This window comes from Nicotiana tabacum, chromosome 10, assembly GCF_000715075.1.
Source record: "Nicotiana tabacum cultivar K326 chromosome 10, ASM71507v2, whole genome shotgun sequence".
NCBI classification, from domain to species: domain Eukaryota; kingdom Viridiplantae; phylum Streptophyta; class Magnoliopsida; order Solanales; family Solanaceae; genus Nicotiana; species Nicotiana tabacum.
In genome coordinates, this window is record NC_134089.1 from 57,616,207 (window position 1) to 57,623,073 (window position 6,867).

General features: G+C 39.1%; 1 long non-coding RNA gene across 1 annotated transcript; it reads left to right on the top strand.

Moving 5' to 3' along the window:
- The first annotated feature begins 274 nt into the window (after positions 1-274).
- Positions 275-5,553, top strand: LOC142164655 (uncharacterized). Its single transcript, XR_012695511.1, has 2 exons — positions 275-1,089; positions 3,639-5,553. It is a non-coding gene; the product is annotated as an uncharacterized LOC142164655 (long non-coding RNA).
- The last annotated feature ends 1,314 nt before the right edge of the window (positions 5,554-6,867 follow it).

Genomic DNA, 6,867 nt, shown 5'->3' on the forward strand with positions numbered 1-6,867 from the left:
TGATATAATTTACCCTAGTTAATAAGAATTGAATTATATTTTAAGAAGAAAAGGTTTAAGTCTTTCTTAATGGATGGATTTAAAGGATTATAGTCCAAATTTGAGGCCCAATCTCGGCCAAGACATGGCCCAAATCCGCCCAGCCCACTCCCTTACCCAGCTGACCCGTCCGTTTTCAACCCTTGACCCGCCCCACTTTACAAAAAATCCCAACCATCCATCCACTTGTATCCAGTGGCCCATACCTTTTTCCCTAACCAAATATAAACCATCTTATAACATCTAACCCTATACCTAAAAATACAAACTACAGTCGCACCCCAACCCCCATCTCCACCTCTGCCGCGTCCCTCACTCCAAACTCGTCGGAAAAAAACTTGCCAACCCGGCGAGTTAACTCACATGGTCCCCCTTTCCCTTCTCTCTTTCTTCCACGTGGCCCGACAAATAACCGATTTTGGTTCGAATCCGCGTTTTATTTTGCTCTATCACACGTGAATCTCTTTCAACAGTAGATGATGGATGAAGGGTAGGATATGATTAATGAAAATTAATCATACCCCTCCATTTGCCTAGATTTTACCAAAAAGAAGGAGATTTTCGGAATTTTGGTAGGATTTTCGAATATTTGAAGGGTTTTTGCGATTTCTTGCAAAGGAAGGAGAGAAGCTTCAAGAGAGGGCTATATATTTGGGTCTGGATAGAGATTGAAAGGGGAGGGGAGAAAAAAAGAGAGGGTTTCAAAGAGTTCTGTTCTTCATCTTTTGGTGGTCATTTTTCTCCTTACGTTTCGATTCCAGAAAACAGATAAAAAAACATTTTTTGTTTGTGTTAGTTAGTATTTAAAATTTCAGAAAAATACTTCATCTCCTTCAGTTTTAGATTTCAATTGTCCATTTCTGTAAATGAAGTTGGATTGAATCTTGAATTTCGGTTCGAAGATTGGAGTCGCGTGGACTCGTGTCCGATCGAGGTGTTCACATTCGTGTTTCTTGATCTGGTTTTCTGCCTTGTTGCTTTCCGTTGGAGCATTTGAATCATTTGTGGTCATATTCGTCAACGAATTTAATCGAAAGGCTACATTCTCAGGTTCATTTCCTTCCACATTCTGTTTGCTTATTGTTTTGTGATGAATTAAGCATGACGGGAGCCTAGGATAAGCCATTAGAATTGTTTTGAATCTTAAAAATTGGTTAAGTTCAAGTGTTAATAGAAACAAATTGATGTGTTCCGATTGATGGCGAGTCTGGATGATTTCTCTTAGCGTGTGATTCTGTTCTGCTCGTACTGCTCGTATGCTGCTCATACTGTTTTGCTCTGTTTAGTCAATTGCTGTGTTCTGTTGTACTGCTCGTATGTTGGTTTGGCTGCTAGAAATAGGAATATAATTCGTTCTTCGCTGTTTCATCGGAATTCTTTGCTCTCACTATTGATTTTGGTTCTGAAAACTGTTGATTTCTTCATGATCTAATCATGCATTTTTTTAGTGTTTTAACATCACTCACTGCTCATGAGTTCTTGTAGTGTCGTCTTTCTTATATATTTGTTGTTGTCTGTTGTGTGTCTTTATTCGAACAAGAATGTGAAATCGATGCATACTTCGTCATTGAGTGTGTTAATCTGCAGTAGTTAACTTCTATTGTCGGTTTGATTATGTCGTAGCAAATTTGAATTCATTCCCTTGCATGATTTAACTTGCTGGCTACTCTGTTTGGATGATTTCAATTGGTAATTGGTCAGCCACGTCCACTTTGAATGCAACTTCCCCTGCATATTAATGGACTTTTGCACTAATGTTTCCTTGCATCTACTTCCTTTGTCTTGCTCTTCCATGCTAGAAGTATGAGTTTGGAATTAGAAGTATGCACGAGGGAGTCAATCTAATATGATAAGTTGATATTGTTGAGTACAGTAGTAAAAAGTGACTCCTCGTCTAAGCCTTTCTTGAAACATCTTTATTGAAATAGTTTGGGGTTAGTTTCAGTTGGTTAACTTTTTGTTGCCTTAGAATTTCATTTTGGGCTCTTCTCGCCGCAAGTTTTTGGTTAGAGGGACATGTGCTCTTATCATACTTCAATTAACTGTTTTGTGGATTCGCTTTACTTCCTCTTCTTACGTGTTCTGGCTATTTTGTCTGAACAATATATGCTTGAATGATTTAGGACGTGGGAGTTGGGAAAAGACTTGGCCCATTAGTTATTTTGCTTACATAGAAATTGGGCTTGGTCAAATGTGACGACCCGCCAGTCGTCTCATGAATTACCGCACCGTTTCTCCCATTTCTGCTTCTTTATGCCCCGTTATCCGCGTTTTATGTGATCAAGTTGATTAGTTTGCGTTCGGGGTGGATTGGTAAGAAATGAGACACTTAGTCTCTTAGTGTCTCATTTAAGAAGGTTTAAGTTGGAAAAGTCAATCGGATGTTGACTTACGTGTTAGAGGGCTCGGATGTGAGTTTCGATGGTTCGGTTAGCTTCGGGAGGTGATTTATGACTTAGGAGTGTGATCGGAATTGGTTTTGGAGGTCCGGTGTGGAATTAGGCTTGAATTAGCTAAGTTAATATTTTGGCGATTTCCGGTTGGTAGGTGAGATTTTGATCCGGGAGTCGGAATGGAATTTCGAGAGTTGCAGTAGTTTTGTTATGTCATTTGGGACGTGTATGCAAAATTTCAGGTCATTCGGACGTGGTTTGGTTGGGGTTTTGATCGAAAATGTATTTCGGAAGATTTCTCAAAAACTAGGCTTGAATCCGATGTGTTTCGGGTAATTTGATGTCATTTGAGGTGCTTTGATGATTAGAACAAGTTTGAATAAGATATTGGGTTATGTTTGTACTTTTGGTTGAGGTCCCGGGGCCCTCGGGGTGATTTCGGATAGCAAATGGGAAGATTTGAGACTTGTGCAATTTCAAAATTTCTGTTGCTTCTGGTGTTTCCGCACCGACGGCTTGAGGACCGCAGGTGCGGTGCTGCACGTGCGAAGGAGGAGACCGCAGATGTGAGATGAGGTTGGGCGAGTAGTTTCCTCAGAAGCGGTCAATGGGGTTGCATCTGCGAAGCCGCAGATGCAGAAGTTCTGTTGCAGAAGCAACTTTTCGATTTAAATGAGAAACCGCAGAAGCGGTTGGTTAGACCACAAATGCGGTACCGCAGGTGCAGTAAAAGGGGTCGCAGATGCGAAAACCCCCGGGCAGAATGTTTTAAGTTGTTCATCCGCGATTTTGAGCCATTTTTTCCTACCATAGCTGAGTATTTTGAGAGCTCTTTGAGGAAAATTGAAGAGGGATTCGAGGAGAAGTGATTGGAGGTAAGATTTATGAGCATAAATCGTGATTCTGCTGTGAAATTAACCTAGAAATTCATGGAAATTTAGCTAAAAATAGAAGAACTAAGGTTTGGGATTTTGAACATTTGAATTGGGATTTGAGGGACCATTTGAGGTCGGAATTGAGAACTTTTGGTATGTATGAACTCGTGGGGTGATAAGGAATCTAATGATGTGAAAATTTCTGAGTTTCAAGAGGTGGGCCCAGGGCTCGGGTTTTGGTAATTTCGGGATTTGTGCCCTTTATTAATTGTTTTCGCTTGGGCTTTGTTCTCTTAGCATATTGTGATGTATTCGTTCCGATTTTGGATAGATTCGACGCGCGTGGAGGCCGATTTGAGGGGCAAAGGCGTCGCGAGCTAGAGTTTTGCCGGTTCTAGGTGAGTAATGAATGTAAATGATGTACTGAGGGTTTGAAACCCCGGATTTGCACATCGTAGTACTATATTGAGGTGAGACACGCGCTTGATGATGAGCGTGGGGTCGTTTACTATTGGGGATTGTGACTTGGTCCATCCCGAGTTATGCTTTTACTGCGTATTTGATTGAAGCTTAATTGTTATCATCATTATTTGGACTAATTACCATATTTGGGCTTCTTGCCAACTGTCACACCTCCTTTTTCCGCCCCCGCGAGGGGTGAAGGAGTTTTTCTAATTAAAGGACAATCGAAACGAGATTTATTTATTTGTTTCAGAGTCGCCACTTAGGAGATTTAGGGTGTCCCAAGTCACCAATTTAATCCCGAATCGAGGAAAAGAATGAATCTGTATTACAGTTCGCGAACCAGAAATCCGGATAAGGAATTCTGTTAACCCGGGAGAAGGTACTAGCCATTCCCGAGTTCCGTGGTTCTAGCACGGTCGCTCAACTGTCATATTTGGCTTGATTATCTGATTTAATACATATTGAACCTATGTGCGAATTTTAACTTTTAACCGCTTTTATCATTTACTATTATTTTTATCAAGAATTGCAACATCGTGGAAACACATCTCGAACCACGTCACATCAATGCACCCGTGGTTGTTGGCACATTTCAACTCTGTTGAGATTTGGATTTGGGTCACATAAATGTGCACCCGAGTTTAAGAAGATAACATTATTAAATACGCGCCTAAAGCGACTAGCGTATCATTATTTTGGGTAGGGCCGTGAAATTTGCTAAACGGCCTGTCCCGGAATCTAAGTACTCGAAATAACTATCCGTTGAGGGCCCCGCACTTTGGGTATTCTTGTTTGTCGAGGCTCGTCTCATTCGTTATTTATTATTATTATTATTATTATTATTATTATTATTCTTGTTTGTCGAGGCTCGTCTCATTCGTTATTTATAATTATTATTATTATTATTATTGGGGGAATTTGCAACGTTGTGAAAACGCATCTCGAGTCACGTCACAATCAATGTACCCGTGATTAAAGACACATTTCGACTCCGTTGAGATTTGGATTTGGGTCACATAAATGTGCACCCGAGTTTAAGAAGGTAATTTAATTATATCGCGCCTAAAGAGTCTAACGCGTTATTTATCTTTGGGGAGGGCAGCGAAATTCACTAAACGATCCATCCCAAATTCTAAGTATTTATTATGACCAATTATTGAGGGCCCCGCAATTTACATTTTTTATTTGGCGAGGCTCGTCTCATTATTTTTTTAAAAAAAAAGGATAATCTTAGAATGACTACATTTTCTGTTTTTCGTTTTCTCTAAAATAAATGAAGAAAAGGTCCTACTTTGTTTACATACTTTCGAGTTATTATAGTTAAGTTTCGAAAGTGAGTCGTTTAAAGAGTTTACATGGGCAGCGCATAGAATGTTCTACATACAGACAGTAAAAGAAAGAAAAGACTACATTAAACTACAACTTCAAATCTTTCTCATTTTTGTATTCATGCTTCGAGTAGCTTACAAGATGAACCAGTGTATCAGTTTGTGTACCTGGTATTTGGAAAGCAAGGAAAGAAGATGAAGATCAGTAGAAGCAGCAGTAGTGTAAATACACAGCAACAGCAGGTTCAGCAACACAGCAAAACCAGTAACGACCAGTAGAATAACCCAGTAACAGATTGAAAAATCAGCAATACCAAAATGCAATCGCAGTCAAAGCAGAAGAGAGACGGATACAAGATGCAGTAGTTTACTGATTTTAAATAACACTCAAAGAAATGCAAACGGAAATTATTCAAGTAGAAGTTCAAATTGTCTTTCTCTTTTGCTCTCAAATTCTGATTTCTCCAAATTCAGTCAACTCTCTCAACTCTTTCTTCTTCTAAAAGTCTCTTCCTTTTCTCTCTCTAAGTCCAAGTCCTTTTAAAATGTGTCAAATGACTCTATTTATAACAAGACTCTTGTCTTGAATCCCCAACCCGAAATATTCCCCCAATTGCATGCTTTGTCCCCACTAATTAATGTTTTCTTTATTTTAAACTCTTGTCCTCCATGCCCACATGTTTTATCCCCCGTTACATTAAACAAATATATCAACCTCACCCCTATTATATCTTATCCCCCATGCTTAACTTAAATAATTACATAATTATATCACCTCCCCACTAATTTATGTCTTTTCCCCCACAATGTACTACTTTAATATTGTTAATGCCTAGTGGACAAAGCATTCAGATTAAATAATTGTTCAAATGTTCAATTCCAACAATACCCCTCTGACCTTACTGAAATTACCATTTTACCCCTGAACGTACTGCAATTTACCAATCTACCCCCATCAGCTATAACCAATTCACCTAATCAATTTCAACCAAAATACAACAAATATGACCAATTTCTAAACAAATTCAAACAACAAATCACATGAACACAGATTGAACAACATCCAATTAATGGGAATAAGTTAACCATATTGGGAACCAATCCGGGTTAACTTAGACAAAAATGAATGAGCAAAGAGACAACAGTATTAACAACAAAAATAAACTGGAACAACATGAATCACAATTAACGGAAACGAAATACAAACTGAAATCATACCATGAACAACAAAAAGCAGGAATTATTTTGGCTGAACAATTTTTTTAACAACAATCCTACTTTCAGATTTAACAAAAATAACAAATTGATCATAACAAACAAATAGATTCAAATCACTAAACTCCAATAAACAATTAATCTTCGAATTAAATTTAACAACATTATAACCAATGATTTCTACCTAAAAATAAACAAGAAAAATGAAACGAACTGAAGAAAAATAAGAAAAACGATAAACACGAATTGGTTAAACCAACTAACCGGATCGGAACGACGATGAACTGGAACGAAAACAAATCTGCCCGGAAACAATTATCGCACCAAAATAACTCGACGCCAAAGACGACCACGAACGGACGACCAAAGAAGCTGGTCGTTTGGTATCGTTCGAAAACGAGGCAGTGGCAGCCCGTCAAAGAAGATGGACGAAGCAAAAGGCAGCAGCACCCCGGAGAAATAGCGGTTGCTACTGCTGCGTCGACTGGGCAGTTATGGAGATGAGGGAGCAGCTAGGAAACGCCTGGTATGGCATTGCTGAGTCGTCGCTGG